This window comes from Manis javanica, chromosome 1 (assembly GCF_040802235.1).
Source record: "Manis javanica isolate MJ-LG chromosome 1, MJ_LKY, whole genome shotgun sequence".
In the NCBI taxonomy this organism is placed as follows: Eukaryota; Metazoa; Chordata; class Mammalia; order Pholidota; family Manidae; genus Manis; species Manis javanica.
This window is the reverse complement of record NC_133156.1, coordinates 79228471-79249066: the sequence shown is the minus strand read 5'-3', so window position 1 is coordinate 79249066 and position 20596 is coordinate 79228471. Positions and strand designations below refer to the sequence as shown.

At 33.5% G+C, this 20596-nt stretch overlaps 1 long non-coding RNA gene and 1 pseudogene across 1 annotated transcript in view; one reads left to right on the top strand and one right to left on the bottom strand.

The window, feature by feature from the left end:
* The window catches only part of LOC140848414 (uncharacterized), a 350146-nt gene that overhangs the window by 183344 nt on the left and 146206 nt on the right, over nucleotides 1-20596 (top strand). The window lies entirely within an intron of this gene.
* LOC118971298 (U4 spliceosomal RNA) lies at nucleotides 10114-10245 on the bottom strand (annotated as a pseudogene).

Below are 20596 nucleotides of genomic sequence, written 5' to 3'. Positions count from 1 at the left end.
ACATTTGAAAATCCATCAACATCATCCACCACATCAACAAAAAGAAAGACAAAAACCACATGATCATCTCCATAGATGCTGAAAAAGCATTTGACAAAATTCAACATCCATTCATGATAAAAACTCTCGGCAAAATGGGTATAGAGGGCAAGTACCTCAACATAATAAAGGCCATATACGATAAACCCACAGCCAACATCATACTGAACAGTGAGAAGCTGAAAGCTTTTCCTCTGAGATCGGGAACAAGACAGGGATGCCCACTCTCCCCAATGTTATTTAACATAGTACTGGAGGTCCTAGCCTGTACTAATAGTACTGGAGTACTATTAGACAAAACAAAGATATACAAGGAATCCAGATTGGTAAAGAAGAAGTTAAACTGTCACTATTTGCAGATGACATGATATTGTACATAAAAAACCCTAAAGACTCCACTCCAAAACTACTAGAACTGATATCAGAATACAGTAAAGTTGCAGGATACAAAATTAACACACAGAAATTTGTGGCTTTCCTGTACACTAACAATGAGCCAATAGAAAGAGAAATCAGGAAAACAATTCCATTCACAATTGCATCAAAAAGAATAAAATACCTAGGTATAAACCTAACCAAAGTAGTGAAAGACCTATACCCTGAAAACTATAAGACACTCTTAAGAGAAGTTAAAGAGGACACTAACAAATGGAAACTCATCCCATACTCTTGGCTAGGAAGAATTAATATAATCAAAATGGCCATCCTGCCCAAAGCAATATACAGATTTGATGCAATCCCTATCAAATTACCAACAACACTCTTTAACGAATTGGAACAAATAGTTCAAAAATTCATATGGAAACACCAAAGACACTGAATAGCCAAAGCAATCCTAAGAAAGAAGAATAAAGTGGTGGGGATTTCACTCCCCAACTTCAAGCTCTACTACAAAGCCATAGTAATTAAGACAATTTGGTAGTGGCACAGGAACAGAGCCACAGACCAGTGGAACACATTAGAGACTCCAGACATTAACCCAAACATATATGGTCAATTAATATTCAATAAAGGAGCCATGGACATACAATGGGGAAATGACAGTCTCTTCAACAGATGGTGCTGGCAGAACTGGACAGCTACATGTAAGAGAATGAAACTGGATCACTGTCTAACCCCATACACAAAAGTAAATTCAAAATGGATCAAAGACCTGAATTTAAGTCTTGAAACCATAAAACTTTTAGAAAAAAACATAGGCAAAAATCTCTTGGATGTGAACATTAGCGACTTCCTGAATATATCTCCCTGGGCAAGGAAAACAAAAGCAAAAATAAACAAGTGGGACTATATCAAGCTGAAAAGCTTCTGCACAGCAAAGGACACCATCAATAGAACAAAAAGGTACCCTACAGTATGGGAGAATATTTTCATAAATGACAGATCCGATAAAGGCTTGACATCCAAAATATATAAAGAGCTCCTGCTCCTCAACAAACAAAAAGCAAATAATCCAATTAAAAATGGGCAGAAGAGCTGAACAGACAGTTCTCCAAAGAAGAAATTCAGATGGCCAACAGACACATGAAAAGATGCTCCACATCGCTAGTTATCAGAGAAATGCAAATTAAAACCACAATGAGATATCACCTCACACCAGTAAGGATGGCCACCATCCAAAGGACAAGCAACAACAAATGTTGGCGAGGTTGTGGAGAAAGGGCAACCCTCGTACACTGCTGGTGGGAATGTAAATTAGTTCCACCATTGTGGAAAGCAATATGGAAGTTCCTCAAAATGCTCAAAATAGACTTACTATTTGACCAAGGAATTCCACTTCGAGGAATTTATCCTAAGGATGCAGCACTCCAGTTTGAAAAAGACGGATGCACCCCTGTGTTTATAGCAGCACTATTTACAATAGCCAAGAAATGGAAGCAACCTAAGTGTCCATCAGTAGATGAATGGATAAAGAAGATGTGGTACATATACACAATGGAATATTATTCAGCCATAAGGAGAAAACAAATCCTACCTTTTGCAACAACATGTATGGAGCTAGAGGGTGTTATGCTCAGTTAAATAAGCCAAGCAGAGAAAAACAAATACCAAATGATTTCACTCATCTGTGGAGTATAAGAACAAAAGAAAAACTGAAGGAACAAAACAGCAGCAGAATCACAGAACCTAAGAATGGACTAACAGTTACCAAAGGGAAAGAGACTGGGGAGAATGGGAGGGTAGGGAGGGATAAGGGTGGGGAAGAAGAAAGGAGGTATTATGATTAGCATGTATAATGTGGGGGTGGGGGAAAGGGGAGGGCTGTGCAACACAGAGAAGACAAGTATTGATTCTACAACATCTTACTATGCTGATGGACAGTGACTGTAATGGGGTTTGTAGGGGGGACTTGGGGTAGGGGAGAGCCTAGTAAACATAATGTTCTTCAAAAAAATTAAAATAAATTAATTAATTAAAAAAAATTATTTGTCCCATAGGATGTATTTTACAGGTTAATGAAGGTTGGTTATTCTTGACTTGGTATATTGACAATGTAAATAGTATTTAAGTATATAAATAGTATTTAAGCATCTTGATATCAATTCAATTTTTATAATTTTTTATCTCTACTTTGTGTACGTCTGTGTGTTTTTTGGCTCCGTTGTCATTTTACCAATGCCTGGAGACTTTAGAGGCAACTGATTAAGTCTTTTGAGAAAAGTAGTATCCTTGCCATTCTACTTGTTGGCTTTGAAATGTGGGGCTGCAAGACAGAATCCTGAACTATAGTTTTATTTCCCTGTTAAAGAAATGCATAATACCAGAAGCCTGGAGAACTCCTCTTTTTGTCCATATGAGTCAGTTCTTAAATCTCATCTTCTTACTACATCCAACTGAAAGTCTAGAATTTGTAGGTGATGAACAATTCTCTTCATTGGTCAAGGTGTGGTTTTCCATGTTTGAGCTACCAAAAGCCAAAAGATAACTGCCCTCCACATTCCCATACACAATAGTAGAGAAAAATCACATCTGCAGTTTGCTCAAAGTACTTGATTTAAAGCATGGTGCTATATATGTGTGTGTGTCAGTTTCATTATGTATCCTGTGAGTGACTGGTTAATATTTGAACCCCTTTAGTTGGCAGAGCATCCACTGGCATTTACCCCCACCGCTGCAGCTCTGATAAGCCCTTCAATTTTTTTACTCACCACTGACAACACATATATTAATTAAGATAACTGACTGTAGAAATGATGGCTCATTCATGAAATAGGTGTTTAAGATATACATCCACCTCTGCCCTTGCCTGAACGAGTCTAAGAATCTAGTGACTTAAGTAGCTTTTCCTCTCACAGTTTCCAACTCCCTTCGCAATGACACTCTAGGCCTGCGATCTTGAGTATTTCTGCCTCTAGACACCGATGGAGGAGCTCACTAGCTTAATCCAGTTCTAAATTTAGCTGAATCGTGCTGCTAACTTATTTGTTCATTTGTCTCCAATCATCCTTCCATGCATAGTATAGTTAGAGCAACTGAAAAGAACAGAAACTGAAGCTTCATTGCATTGATAGCAAAAGTTGTAAAATAATGTGCATAATAAAATGCACATGTGGTAGAATTTGGTTTCAGTCTTGCAAGGTTGTGGGACATGAACATTTAGCTTTCACTTCCCTGTCACTATTGGAGGTCACAGACACGTATGAAAAAGAATCTAGTAATTGTGAACGACCACATCGGTTTGCGTTGGTTCACAACTGCTGTGATGAAAGCGTTCTATTTGAAAAGGGGAGAAGGGAAACACATGGCACTCACATGGTCCCCAGCAATGACTGAGTGTCCCTAGAAGAAGCAGCGGGCTTCCTGTCCTGGCAGATCCTGGCCCTGCTTTCCTCTCAGCGAGAAGTTTCCATGCCGCATCTGATCTGGGCTTGGGAGTTGTAAGTCTTTCCTCCTATTTCCGATGGTGCAGATACGGAGGCTTGGGGAACCCTCTGCCAAGGCGCTTGCTCCCACTGTTCAGCAAACATCCTAAAGGGACTATGCTACTTGACAGTTTAGAACATAATGTTATTTATTTTGAAAACTACTTTTTTGAATAATCTTTTTATTTTAGAACAGGTTTAAATTCATTGAGAGCTAATGAAGATAGTATCAGGTTCTTTCTAAGACTTTACTTGTTTTTGATGATGGAGAGCTTTGAGGAATACTAGTCATCCATTTTGTTGAATGTTCCTCAGTTGAGAATTTTCTGATGCTTTTTCTCGTGATTAAGCTGGTGTTATGCATTTTGGGGAAGTAGATCACAGAGGTAGGTGCCATTTTCATCACATCATATCAAAAGGACATGCTATCAACATGTGTGATTGTTGAAGTTAACCTGAGTTACCTGGTTATGGTGGTTTTTGTTACAATTCCCCATAAAGTGGCTTTTTCCTCTTACTGTACACTTTAGGAAGAAGATACTATGAACAGACTGTATTTAAGGAGTAGAGAGTTATACTTCACCTTTTTGAGGGTGAAATATGTGCATAAGTTATTGGTAATTCTATATTGAGATTTTTCTCCTCTCCTTTATTTAATCATTTAAAAATATCAGTTTATATATTTACATTATAATCTAATATTTATTTATATTGGTGCTCAGATTGTTACAGTTTGGCCCTTGGGACCTCCAGGATTATCTGGTGTATTGTTTTGCCTAGTCCTGGAAATAGCCATTTCTCCAAGGAGCCCTAGTTCCTTTTACTGAAGGATGGTATTAGAAAGTAAGATCTGGGTACTAGTTATGCTCCTTATCAATGAGGTCTTCATGCTTGTAGGCCTTCTTTGTTGAACAGAGCAAGGAAATATGAGTGTACTAAACATATGTACACATATCTATAAATATTTCTATGTGTAGCTTTCTGTATCTATATTTAGCTAAATGTGAGTTTGTATGATATCTGCAACTCTATTACTACGTGGATCATTTTGGCCTCTTTCCCTTGTTTTTCTGTAACCTCCCACTACAACAGTGAGAAGCCTAGCTGCTTCTACCCACCTTCCATTTACTTAACTGTTCAATTCCAGAAAACAAATATTGCGACATCAGAATTGTAAACACGTATCACCACAGGAAAGAACCTTATCAACTAGAGTACAGTGTCTATGTATAGTTTCTTTTATTCTTAGTATTATAGACTTCACTCATTTCCAAAGTGAGGTTGTCATATACATCTGTAATGCTGTTAGTTATTTATGTACATTCTGCATTCCATCCCCTAACCTCCTAAATTGCATTAAAAAATGCATTAGGGTTCTTTTTTTGCATTATACATTCTTTTGACAAACAAAAAATGTCATGTATCCACCATTATAGGACCATACAGAATAGTTTCTTGGCTCTCCTATGCTTCACCTCTTCAACCCTCCCCTCCACAAACCCTGAAATCAGTGATCTGTTGACTAACTCTATAGTTCTGCTGTTCCACAATTTCATATGATTGGAATTAGACTGGCTTCCTTCACTTTGCAATATATGTTTAAGTCCACCTACATTTTTTGTGGCTTGAGAATTCATTACTTTTTATCACTAAATAGTATTCTATTGTATTTATGTACTGCAGATTGCTTCTCCATTTGCTTATTGAAGGTTATCTGAATCTTTTCCAGTTTTTGGCAATTGTGAATAAAGCTGCTATCAACATTTGTGTTCAAGTTTTGTGTGACATGTTTCCATATTAGTTTTGTGAATACTTAAGATCATGATTGCTATATGGTGTGGTAAGACTATTTTTAGCTTTGCAATACATTGCTCAACTGTCTTCCAAAGTGGCTTTTCCATTATGATTCTCTCAAGCAATGAGTGACAGTGCCTATTGCTCCCTACAGCCATTGGTATTGTCAGGTTTTTAGATTTTACACTCTTATAAGTGTGTATTTGCATATCATTATTTTATCTGCAATGCCCTAATAACAAATGCTGTTAAGCATTTTTCATATGTTTATTTTTCATCTGTATATCTACTTTGGTGAGATGTGTGTCTATTCAGATCTTGTGCCTATTTTTAATAGGGTAGTTTGTTTCCTTATTAAGTTCTAAGAGATCTCTTATATATTTAATATACATCTCTTATCACATACATGTTTTGAAAATATTCTTAGCTTTTTGCTTGTCTTTTCATTATCTTAACAGTGTCTTTTGTAGAGCAGAAGTTTTTGATTTTAATAAAATCAAACATCAATTTTTTTCTTGCATGGGTTATGTTTTTGTTATAATTCTCCAATTATAATGAATTTTGAATTTTGAACTCAGTGAATTTTGATATAGATTTTCTATGTTCTAGGAGTTTTACAATTTTCATTTTAAATTTAGTTCTGTGACTATTTTGAATTAATTTTTGTGAAAGTTGCAAGATCTGTGTCTAGGCTGGCTTATTTGTTTATGTATGTATTTATTTATAGTTGGACAGCCAGTCATTCCAACATCATCTGTTGAAAATATCATCCTTTGTCTATTAAATTCCATTTATTTCTTTGTTGAAGATCAGTTGACTACTATTTGTATAGGTCTATTTCTCAGTTCTCTATTTTGTTTTATTGATCTCTGGGTCTATTTTTATGTCGATACTATGGTGTCTTGATCATAGCTTTAGGAAGTCTTGAAATTGGTTGTATGAATCTTTTCCTCTTAAGTATTATGTTAGCTAATATAGATATTTTGTCTTTCCATATAGACCTAAGAATAAGTTTGTTGATATCCACAAAATAACTTGTTAGGGTTTTGCTGGGGGTTTTCTTGAGTCTGTAGCTCAAGTTCTAAAAGTTGACATCTTAATAATATCCTGTGCATGATTAGGGACATAATAATTCATCCTGTCCATGAACATGGACTATCTGTGTATTTAAATTTTTTTTTTGGTTTCTGTCATCAGCATTTTGTAATTTTCCTCCCATATATCTTGTGTTTTGTTAGACTTATATCTAAGTGTTTTACTTATTTATTGGTGCTAATTTAATGGTATTGCTTTTAATTTCATATTTCAGTTCATGGCTGGTATATAAGAAAGCATTTGCCTTTTATATATTAACCTTGTATCCTGCAACTTTGCTATAATCATTAATTTGTTCCGGGAGTTTTTCTGTTCAGATTTTCTACATCAACATTCATGCCATCTGTGAACAAAGACAGTTTTACTTCTTCCTTTTCAATCTGTATATCTTCTATTTCCTTTTCCTGTCTCATTGCATTAGCTAGGGTTTCCCATACAATGCGGAATAGCAGTGGTGATAGTGACTTCCTTGCCTTGTTCCTGATGTTAAATGGAAAGCATCAGTTTCTTACCATTAAGTATGATGCTAGCTGTGGGTTTATTATGGATGTGTTTCATGAAGTTAAGGAGGTTCCCTTATATTCCTAGTTTGCTGAAGGTTATTATCATGAGCTTTAGCTTTCTGCTACCCATTTAGTTCGAGATAGGAAGTCAGACGGGGGGAGGCTAGAAGTGGAGAAATGTCCTTCTACTCTGATGTGATAAGGCTCTCATAAAGAGTTTTACCCTGGTGAGGAGGTCTTTGTTATGCAGAATGCTTTGGACATATTTCACAAAAATTACTTATCCTCTCTCTCTGCCAGTCATTAGAGGAATTTTCTTGGATTTCACCATGAGAACTTAGTGGGATTTTTAAAGGCAAAACTCACAAAATACTGGAGGACTCCCCTAAAACTGAGGTCTTCCAGGAGTTTCTCACTTTCATGCTAGTCCACACTCAGGCTCCAGCAATTTAATGTACCTGTTAAGTGTTCCTACCAATTTATACTTAGTGGCTCTCATCATAGGTAAGCAGATCTTGTGTGACTTTCTGGATTCTTTGGAATCTCCAGATTTTGGAGTGGCAGTTTTTTCCACAACCTATGTTTGCTAATGGGTCCAAGAAAAGTAATTGACTGGAAGTCTAAGCATGATATTTTAAATTACTTCCGTTTGGACTATAGAAACAACTTGTACATATCGAAAGTAAAAAACCTTCTGTCTAGGTTTTGTCTTAGGACTCGAAGCTGTATTTCGAATGTAAGAAAATGGCAAATCCCATGCTCCCTTCATAATGGGAATTAGCACAATGTAGGTTCAAAGGTCTTAGGATGAAAGAAAACAGGGCTCCAATTCTGTTGCTACCCTATATTAACTGTTGGACCTATGACTTTTCAATTTCTATGATTTTGATTTTCCTTGGTAATAAGTTATGGTCAGATAACATATATTTACTATTAAGTACTTTTATACTTATTTGGTAGGCAATGTGCTAGATGTTAGGGAAAGAAAAGTCAAAAAATGAGCCCGATGTGAATTTGCCATATGTCTTAAACTATAACAATGGAGATGAAATAAATGCCCCAAAGAGGAACAGATAAAGTATTATTGGAGAGGCCACTCTTGACCAGTAAGTACTGGGAAGAGAAGTATGGGAGAAGTATCATTTGAGTTCATTCTTGAAGAGTAGTAGGAATTCGGCATGTTGGAACAGGAAGATGGGGCATGCCAGGCAAAACCATCTGCCTGAGGAAAAGGTATATATGTTAGAGGCAAGTTTAGTTAGAGAAAGGAATGAATGGAAAAGAGAAAAGGAATAAACTTTTGTTGAACATCTACGATGTGTTAAATACACTTTTTAAAACCAATTTCATTTAGTTTTAAAAATTAAATTTAGTAGTATTAGCTCATTTAAAAGATAAGCTAGAAGACTTCATTTTTGCATGCGTGATTTTTGTAAAGTTCATATAGCTAATAAGTGACACAGCTTGTCTAGTCAAACAGATTCCATTCTACCATCCTAATTAACCTGTCAGTGAATATATATATGTGAAATACACACACATATTATATATTATGTACTCACAGTATAACTAGTGGCATAGATTCCAAATTAAATCTCTTCAGTTACTAAGCCAGTATTTTTTGAGTTCTCTGATGTTGTAGGCTTAGGATCATATCAATGAACAAATTGACAAAAGTCTCTATTTTCCTACTTATGTTACTTTCCAATCATACTCTTTCTATTGTACCACACTCCTTAGAGAAGGCTGGGGGTGTGAAAACCATATTAGAAGAAAATGTGGCCAGATATGGAATATGGGCAGATTTGGATGTCAGGCTGAGGAGCTGAGCTATCATTCAATATTTTTTCATCCGATTTATTTCTGCTTTATCTTTTAAAAAATATTTTACTTGGAGTTTTAATTTGTTGTCATTGTGGGTCTTTGAAAGTTTTTTGATCAGTGAATGGGTTTAGAGCTATGCTTTAAACAATTTCATTGGGAAAAACTGAAAAGGTTAAATACTAGGGTGGAAATGTTGGGGATAGGGAACCAATTATGGATCAAATGAAATAGAACAAACAAGAGGAAATAATAAACTGGATAAGGATTGAGATTTGAGAAGTAAAAGGGAAGTGAAGGATACAACCAAACTTGACAAGGGCTGGATGTCACAGACAAAGAAAGGATGTCCCTGGTAAATCAAAGTTTTGAGCCTATTACTATGAGGTAAACACTGTCATAGCTAGGGATACAAGAAGAGAATTAAGCTTGGAAAGACAGTGGGTTCTTTTCTGGACATACAGTGTTTGGAGTTCTGGTAGAGCACCCAGATTGTTTTGTCCAAGAGGAAGTGGGAAATTGAGACTAGAGCTTTGGTGAGATCTTGGTGTTGTAGCTATGTGTCTGTGAGTCAAATGTTACAGGTGATAAGGCTATAAAATACCTTAAAGGATGGAGTGGTGTGTGTGTGTGTGTGTGTGTGTGTGTTGTGTGTGCACGTAGTAATTGGGTGGGGAGAGGGAGAATGGGTGTGTATTATGCTGTATTAGGAACTACCTCCAGTTGCACTGTTTAACATTAAGTATAAATTAATTTAAAATTTTAAATTAGTGATGAAACTTTAAAACAGTTTATTGGGTTTATTGCATCTGCAGTTTATATAGTATTGTATAGGTTTGTAGGATGAGCAACTTATGATGTCACATAGGAGAGATATTTGACAATGCAAAAGTCAGGAAATCAAAGGTATTTACCGTGGAATCCATTAAGTTTATAATGTAAAAATTGTTTAAATACCTTAGCTAAACCAGTAATTGAAAATTAATAATGAAGTTTATATTTATTAAAATAGTTTTAAAATGGAAAAACTTTTTAACAAGTTGTGTGTATGTTTTTTTTTTTTTTTTAATTAGCAATAATCGCGCCTCGGATAAACCTCATTGGCTATGATACTGCCACTGCGCAAAGCTTGTGTGTATGTTTTTAAGAAAATATATGTTTTGGAATTAAATATCCAAGGACATAACTGCTGAAAAAAGTATTTATTCATCTAAATGAAACACATGCTTAACCATTTCTCACTGTTATTCTAAAAAAAAATTGCATCTGGACTGAGAATTTTTATTTCACTTTGTACCAGTGTGATGTGAATTAATAAAATGGATAAATAACCAACTCTTCAAACTCAAGTGCTGCTGAACTAACAAAGACATATAATGTTCATGTATTAAATAGTCCCTATATCGTTTTTCATACTGATCTACAGAAAAAAAATAAGGTGGCTATTTATTTATGAATTGCTTTTAATTTGTAGTATCCTTTCTTCTTCATATTTTTCCCCCCATATCCCTCTCATCTGAAGAGCCTATGGATTTATCTTGTGTCTGTCATTTTTTTCACATGATTTAAAAATAATTAATTGCAGCACTCAGTGATGATTTATGATTTCTACTGACGTAATTAATGATACACATCAATTTTCCTTCTTAATTGAAGGAGTCACTACATACTTTTCATTAAATATGTTGAAAGGCGGTGCTGTTGCAGTTCAATAATCTTTGGAAATCTTAGGTGTAATTTTATAATGTAACAACCTTAAAAAAATTAAAGTATCACAGGAAAAAAGTTCTAAGCAACATGTTAAAATTGTCAAGGAAGATTTTATAGAGATTTGGACCACTATTTTAAGTAATATAGGAATTAAGTTACACTTGGCCAATAACGAAGCATTAACTATTTAAAGTGTCTAAAAATAGAACATTTTTTCATAGAAAAGGTTAAATATTTTGGTCTTAGTGGAACTGACTAAAGAATATGGTCAGATTAGTTGAAAAGAAAGCATACATTATGGTTATCCTAATTTATATGAGTCTGAAAAATGGAATGAAACAACACGTTGGTCAATTTTGAATTTTTAAAATGTAAACATGTTCTTGATAATTTCAAAGACAAATTGTTGGACAGCCAGATGACTGTTTATATTTGATATAAATACTGACTTGATATGAAATACTGGTATATATTTAAAAGGCAGTATGGAAGAACAAAGGAATCTATCCTCTTAAGCTGCAAAGATAGAATGAAAATTATTCTAACCTTCATAAATTGTATTCATATTAGTTTCTTGTGTGTTTTGTTGGAATTTAATACTCAACTTGACACCTAACAAAGCAATAGTTAAATATTTCTCTAACCTGGATAGGTAAAGGAACAAATAGGAGTCTTAATATATAACATGGTTTAAATTATAATATTTTTTAAAGAAGCCACAGTGTGTGCCTCAAGTGTTACAAACTTGATTTGAGCATTTTATGGTACTCCAGTCAGCTGCCTATTAAAAGTGTGATCAGGTAGTTTAGACTGTGACTAGCTGTGTCAACAGAAGGAAAGTGGAGGATTAGTCTCTATGGCAACGACAAAGTATCCCTGTTTGTAGACAGACAAATTCTGCTACATCTGAAACTGATTGACAGGTCTATTCCTTTGCAACTGACCCATAGAAATTAGCAAGTAAAAGTTATTATACTGGGTTGTATTGAAGGGTTCTCAATATCTTAAAGTGCTCTTGTAAGTTTTTCTGCAGCATTTGCATGAGAACCTGGCAGGAATTGTTCTGAGGTTTATATCTATGGTTTGATAGATTCTTTGTGGGGGAGTATTTCTGGTGAGAATAACTTAATTTTCAGTTCTCTGTATGACAGAATTGTTGGAGCATGGATTGAGTGGAAAACACACATCAAAGACACAAAGCTGAATAATATGCCACATTTCAAAATCACAAGACCTTATAGGAATATTATAAATGCATATATTTTTGAAACCACTTTCAAGAAAAAAAATTGCCCAAATCAAATAGGAATAATTGTTATAAGAATAATGACATGATTTTTATCTAAAATTATAAAAAAGATTGAATTCAATAAATGTTTTAAAGATAATTCTTTAACTTTGCTCTTTAAAACAAAGAATCACATTTATTATTGGTTTTTCTTTAGCTTCCATCTCTTCTAATAAAGTGAAACACTTGTCATAAAACAAAAAAGTATTCATCTTTAAGATAATTGTAGAACTATAGTTTAGCTCATGTGTGCTTTATTTTGACATGGAAAAATTAATTTCCTTGCTACAGCTTGGTTTTATTAAATTTGGCCACTCTAAATGTGTAATAATATTTTAAATATATTTAAGCCATTTAAAAGTTCATAAGCTTCTATCTGCTATGTTGTAATTTTATGTATTTATAATTTCATATATTGTAACTGCATATATTTATAAGGAAATGTAATCTGTATAGGTAGGGTCAAATAAACATTTGAAATGTAAAATTTTTATTTAAACAGATATATATTTTGAGTTGAAATCATTAGATGTCTGTTACTAATTCATATTGTTTATTGGGAAATATTTGCCTAGAAACATCCTTTCTTTGTTTCATATCTGCTAGTTTGATTACTTTTAGAAAAGAAAACCAAAAATTAATACAAATAAAGCAAAAATCTCCTGGGGAAAGTGAAGCCAGAGCAGAAAATAGGGTTAGAGAGTTACTTTGGCTGTTAAAATTTGAAGTAAAGATGACTGAATTTAAACATATTCTGATATATTTTTCTATTGCATATGAATCAAAAAGGGCAACTAAAAAAATAGTTCTTATTTTTAAAGAATTTTTCTAGATAATATGTTCTTTCTTTCAGGGAGAATAAATAAGCCCTGTGTCAGTGTTCTTAGTTTCAGTTTATGATCCAGGAGCAAGGATTTACTAAAGTTATCCATATAGATAAACTGGTCCTTTTCTGTTCAGAATGTCTCAATATATCAAGGTTTATCAGTATTGTTGAAATATTTGATCTTTTCCATTTGCTCTAATGGAGCTATATTATTTCTTTAGCAATTAATCTCTTTTATATTTCAAATGCAAATGAACATATTTCAGGACCTTTTCAAAATGAGAATTATCTGGTAGATCTTTTTTTGGGGGAAGTTAAACATTTGAATAAAATCCTTGTATGTAACTTTCTATTACTTAATTTTGAGTGGTAATTACAGATATTGAGAAAATTCTCAATTTTTCTATATACTGATGTTATTCTTGGAAAATAAAATGACTTGGTACTTTCTATATTAGTGCTGTACCTATATTAGTGTTCTGGGTTCCTGAAGGTTCCATTGCATATCATCCTAAGATGATCAAACCAGTGAGAGACTCTGATTTTAGGCCTGTTGACAGCTGAGAAAGTATTGCCTTGCAGCAGTTATTATTTTCAGGGGGAGTCCCTATTAGGAGGAAAATTCACATTACTGTAAGTAACAGACAATAACAATAACATTACTGTAAGTAACAGACAATACTACTTGGAATGTTCAAGTAGTAAAATTCTCAAAGAAACTTGAGTTGTAAAAATTTCAGCCTCAAAACATTTTAATGCAATTGTATCTGATCATTTTAATCTCCATTTAAAATCTTCTTGCAATTTTAATTAGAAAAAAAATTTTGTGCTCTAACTCATTATCTATAAAATATGGATTTACTGAAGTTATCCATATAGGTCACATTGCTGCCAAGGTTTTTGTATATTTTTGCTATCTGAGATTAAACATATTATTTCCAAAGTACTTCAGGTCTGCATGTCACCCTAATTCTGTTAAAATAATATAGTTCTTTAAATGTGAGCTCCTAATTCTTAGGCATGTCATAAGTTTTTTAGTTTGTGTATCAATTTGATATAGGATGTATAGCAGTACACACTTGAGAAATTTGAGATATACAACTTATTGCTATTTTAATTTGTCCATGGTTTGGCATTTCTGTAATATCTTGACCAAAAACGTATGATTAAAAAAAAAGTTATTTCTGACAAGATGGAAGACAATTGAAACCTCTTTTTGGAAGTTAATTGCAAACCATTTTTCCCTGAAAATCTGTCTTCAGTGTTGTGGAGATGTCCACTTATACATGAGTCTGATTTAACAATCAGAATTATCTAAATGAAGGCTCACTGTGGGTTTAACTTAGCGACATCATACTGTCTGTTATTTTCATTTAGTTCAAATAAAAGCAACTTTGATTTCAAATTCCACATTATTATTCTTAGTTTTTGCCATGCAAATTGTTAGCAACACATTCTGTTTCGCTGATTCATCAACCTTACAATCTTTAAAAAGAATGATTTTAAAAAAAAGCTCCGAGTCTGATAAGAGGAGGTAGACTTTCACATTTGCAGGGTTTGGCTTTAGGATAAATTGGTTGGCTGATCATTTTGCCTACAATATTTATGAGAGGCTTACTGTCCGACTGGGATACACCTGGCTGTGGGGTGTCTGCCTTTTCAAGTTTTCCTGAAAGCAGCAATGTAAGCTTGTGATGTTCATTCTGTACCAAGAGAATAGAGAGGGTGGTGGTACTCCCAATCCATAGATGCTACTTGAAACACGGGGGAAAACCACTTTCTTCCTTTTAATATTACAGTGATTAAAGTGCTTTTATAGAAAGAAGACCTAAAATTTGAATCCAGACATGTAAGACAGCTTTAAATTATGTGATTCACACTTATGCCAGATGCTGTTAGAGGAATTCCTTGGTTTCTCATTAACATGGAGCAGTCCCCTTAGACTTCACACATAGTGGCCACTCACAAGCACATACACATTCACGCAAATGCTAGGAATGATCAACTGCATGCTTCCAACTGTACAAGTTCCAACAGAGGAAATTCAAGAAAACAATTCATTTCAAGGAGATGAGCTGCCATTAAAAAGCTGTCATTCTTTCCCAAGCCTTGATGTATTTGGAATGAATGTCGCTAATGAACTTGGCTAATTGTTTTGTGATATCATTTCTGAATTTATTCAAAACCCATTTAGAAAGGCACTGTTTAGACGTGGGTAAAATTAAGAACTTTCTTCCCAGGTGAAATTATGATGATAAAATGCTAACTTTTGTGGTTAACTTTTTTCATGTACAGAACGCTTGCATTTATGGACCTGTAGCTTAAATGGTCACATGAGGATTTATATGAAGTATTTTCAAGTTGCATTTTGTTTTATTCAATTAAAAATTCCTCTCTGTGCTTTAGTCTGTGGGTCGATCTTCAGTTTTTTATTCACTTATTTTTTACATGGTAATTTATTGAGTTCTATTGAGTAGACCACTTTGATAGGTACTGACTCTACAATTACAATTCAGGATTAGAAAGGATTTGGTTGGTGTCAAATCCCTAATGTTTTATAGAATTCTTTTCTCTCTCTTTAGCAAACGAAAAAACATGAAGCAAACTGGAGATTCAATTAACTATATCATGAATATAGATATTACCAAAAAAATTTTCTTCCATTTAACAACATCAACAATGTAATAGTTTACATCTTTATATTGTTTGCATTTTTAGCCTGTATCTGTTTACCTATCTACTTCTTGCTCTGTCTCTGTATTTATAGTTCATTTGTTTTCTTTCTCCTTAGCTCTATTGAGGAAACCCATTTGTTATCAGTTAACGTGGAAAATAATTTTACCTGTGTTCTAGTAAATACTGAATGCATAGTTTTAATTTAAAAGACTGTAAGAATCCCCATAATTTAGAGGCTGTGATTACATTTAAGTTATTTACTTTCAAAGAAAAGGTAATCAATCACTGTGACGGTAAGGATATCATGCAGTTTCTTTCTTTATAGTTCTTGTACAGTCATGATTCTACTTATAATGAGTATAGAAACACTGATCTGCAAAATACATTGAGCCTTGCAATACATAAAATTTATGAAAGTCACAGGATAATAAGGAGTTAACAGATTATTCTTTCCAAAGAAGAGATAATTCGAAAAATTTTAAAGATATAAAATTTGGAATTGAGTGGTGTATTAGTATTAAGTCCACTTCCTAAACTGAAGTTTTCCTTTTTAAGGAATATTGATCAAAATAATAATGCTTTTATCATCATCATCCAATAAGTGCCTAAATATATACATCATAGTTCAGGGGACAAATGGTTCCTCTGGAAGCTTTATGTTTTTTTTTTGTTTCAAAGAAATGTCATTAAGTGGATAGAATTACAAAGGAACATACTGATGAAATAATGAAAGATGCCTCCCCAAAAGCATGGATCATGTATATATTTACATTAAAGTCAAGTAGGTTGTTTACTTCTGGAAGAGAGTAAATATTGGCTGTTAGGATATTTGACTTGAGAATTTGGATTAATGCCTCTTTAAATGGTCAAGACTTCTTGGAGGGATAGTGTTTCAGAAGACTTTTGAAGGAAAAAAGAAAAATTTCTAGATCTTAGGAATTTGGTATAGGGGACATAATGAAGCTTTGCTTAAGTATTTTCTTAGAAATTAGATTATGAGAAAGATGAGATGCAGCCAATTTAATGTATCAAAAGTTTTGGAAGCATCTTTTTTTTTTTTGGAATTACAGTGAGAGAAAGGATAATCTATCCATCAAAACACAGAAAAAAAATTGTAAATCTGCGAAGAGGATCCATGACTTGAGCAAAATCTTTGGGAAATACTTTTCCCTCGTGTCAGTGAACCAGCTGATGAATTGTTGAATCAAGAGACACATATCTATACTTAAAATTAATTCTAATGGAAAGAATATTAACAAAGTTTAATTTAAAGAAATAAGCCTTCACTAAGCAAATAATTCCTCCTGCTATCTTAATATCATTCAAATGTACTTTTGTAAATTATACTCCTCCTGAAACTATTAAAATAATCTACTAATTCTGATTCAAGTTACAGCTGTCACTTAATCTATTCCTGATAAATTGTCACACTTGTAACTTTGTTCTTTTTCTCAGTTTAAAATTGCACAATGTTAGTGAAATGTTTAGACAAGTAACCTTATGAAGGAAGAAGTGTAGGTTAAAATAAATGTAACATTATATAATTTTGTGTTGTCTCTGCGAATAGTTTAAAAATAAAAGAGAATGAAATTACTCATTTGACATTTCAAAGCATTGAAATAAGCTTTGATCATACCTACAGTTATGAACTCCCACGATCTACTGTGGAAAAAAATTCCTTGCTTATAGTTAGAATTCATCGTTAACAGGTATCATAGCTGTTTTTTTTTTTTTTTTTGCTTTTTTTCCTTCTTCTCCCCTTAGTTTTTTTTTCTGTTTTGAATATCGTTTCATGATTCTCATAACAGTACACAAATCTATCGAGTTTAAACTATAGGTTGGAGAATATATTATAAAACTAGGAGATCTAGGATGTGTACAAATGCTATCCATATTCACAAAAATGGGCAAGCCTAGTTATTTTCCCATTTTAAACATTTAAATAACTGGCACATTGGATTAAAAATTAGAATTTATGGCTGAATTTTTAAGTCTGTATACAGATGACATTCCTCCCATCTACACAGACACAATTGCTCTTTTTTTGGGAATTTTTTTGATTATAATAGCTGTTTGATTTATGACTAAAACATTAGGGATCTCTTCCTTCTGAACTGCAAGAAGCAACTCAGAGATTTCTGAACATAACATGTAATATGCCTTAAAGCCTTAATACCTGCCTCTTTTTTTGAGGTAGACATTTATTAATGCAATTCAACTTGGCAACAACTACATGGCTGTAATGTCTGCACATCAGCAACGGCATTCTGCAGCTGTAGTGTGTGTAGTTTGCATTCAGAGAGAATTGGCCTCCGAGTATCAGAGAGCATGTATCAAAGGTGCCCCATGTATGGGGACTATCATTAAATGCAGTCAGAGTTAAAACTAGAAATCAAATGCATTTTAGGTTTTCTGTGATATGCAATCATTACTTCTTAAAAATAGGATTATAATTCCAATTCCTCGCTCATTTAATTTATTCTGAATATAAAGAGATTTCTTTGTATATTTTGAAAGTCTGAATAGCAAAAGTGGAATGGGAACATCTGGATCACACCACAGATTTTCAGTAGCTATAAGTGATTGTGTCAGAGATTCCCAGGAAAGGAGAATAACTAGCCAAGTCAGCAAGCCTAACGCCAGCGTTGCTGTTGGTCAAAGGATGAGCTACAGGAGAGTCACATATTTGATAAATAAAAACGTATCCATTCAGAAATTACTCCTTTGGTGCTACTTTCTGGGTCTTCCATGCTTTCACAGAATAGGACTTCAATCTGAGATGTGTCATTGAGAAACAAGACACTAAATCCGATTATTCCTGATGTGTTCAGTTCTTTTGCATCACCAAATTGAAGTGGTTGTCATTTTCAGCGTGTGAAAGTTGAACTGCATCAGTGGAAAAGAAGCACAACCCTGAAGTGGGCAGCAGGAAAGATTGAAAAACTACAGCCATTATGTTTTCCAGGAGGCAAAATTATTATAACACAAGATGAGTAATAATTACATGGATACATGGAATAAGGGTACTTTAGCAGTAAAATATGAATTGAGTCTAATCAGATAGCAGGAACATTTAGCAAGCTTATTTGAAGGTTTAGCATGACATTCTTGGTGGAGCCTGAATTTTTTTGGGAGGATGATCTTGAATATAAATTCATATTTTGATGAAGTATGTTCTAAGTATTTTATTTTGACACTTAGAAATGGTATTACAAGCTATTGACTTGTGGATGATTTTACTAATGGAAGGTTTAATAAGGTTACTGTAGTATGACCAATACTAGGAAAACTATTATAATTTAAGAATACAGTTTATTTTAATATGTCATTTATGAAAATGTTTTTTACTTTAAAAAATTCTTTGGGAAAAAGGTTATCAGAGTTTTTTTTGGATTTCTTCATGAAGAAGAATTTTTAAATCAAATGTCTCCATATTATGATATCTGGTCACATTATGATTTATACATTACCTCCCAATATCACATTCTTCAAATAATTGTACAAAAATCAAATTGGGTTAAAGATAGAGATTCCAAGTCTTTTGCATATTCATGCGTGGTGACATTTTGGCATTGGAATATTCTACCAAAATTCCCATTTGCTATGTCTGTGCAATAAATCCAGTTTTCCTTAAAGTGTATTCTGAATGTAAAAATGAAAATAGACATTTATATGCAGTCTGAGCTAGGAAAAGGTGCTGATACTGTAATTAATATTGTGCCACAATATCTTTTTAATCTATCATGCTGCCTTTTGCCCTTTGTGGTATGTCAGAAAGGAATGTAATGAATGATTGTGTCTGTGAGTATCAGCTTGAATTCGGTGAAAAGCGAGCAACAGGACATTTAATGTGATGAAGGCAGGTATAGCTTCAGGTTTAGTAGCTTTAACACAATCAAATGTAAAACTAAAGATGATAAAACTTCAAATATTTTTTAAAAGATGAATTTTTTCAAAAAATTTTTAAGTCTTAATTTGAGTAGAAGTATTTGATTATATTTAAGAATCATCAGGATTCCCTGACATTCCTAGGAAGGTAACTCACAATAATAAAACATCAGGATAGTCAACATTTTAGGAGATAAATGAGGGATTTATTATTAAATCAGAACAGAATTGGCATAAATCTGACTTGAAACAGCTGTTTAGGGGATTAGTGTATAGTGTCATTTCAAGTCCTGAGAATAATTCTTTATTTTTCATGTCAGAAGGGGGCACTAGTGGTCCACTTTTAATAACAGCAAAGCTTTTCTTTTGTTATAAGACATTTGATAATAAATAAATATCATTTTCTGTTTAATGTTGAGGCAATTAAATGAACAATTAAGATTGTAAATATCTATTGTTAGGTTACAAAGTTAAATAATTAAAAGTTTGTATGCAAATATAGCCTTATGCCTTTTTCTTTTCTAAGGGTATGGAACAAAATTAATAAGTTTTATTGTAGCTGGACTAGAGTCCAGCTTGTTGTTTAATGCCTATGCTAATGACTGGGGTGATGCAATAGATTAATTTTATACACACACATGCACACATACAGAATTTCAGTGATCTACTTTATAATCTCTTAATCACTCACTGAACTGGAGCCAATATCCACAATAAAAGCACTTTGCTATTTATATAACTTGCCATATCAGTATTTATTTCTAATATCAGTTGTGACTTAAGAATAAATTAACACAATACATTATCCTATAATTTCCAGTTTGATTAAACAAATGGTCCCTGTGCATACTGAATGGGATGATTGCACTTTACATCTCTTTAGATATCCATTAAAAGATAAGCTGCAAATACAGTAGTTAAGCTCGTTGGCTGACATCTCTCTGTGTTCAAATCATTTGTTTAGAGTGTATATTGCTGGACAATGTGGTATTCTAAGTCAGCAAATTGAGTAATCGTAGAATTTAAGAGATGCAAGAAGAGGTAGGAAACTGTCCTCATACTAGGTTTACAAGGCAGACAAGCCAGTACCTAG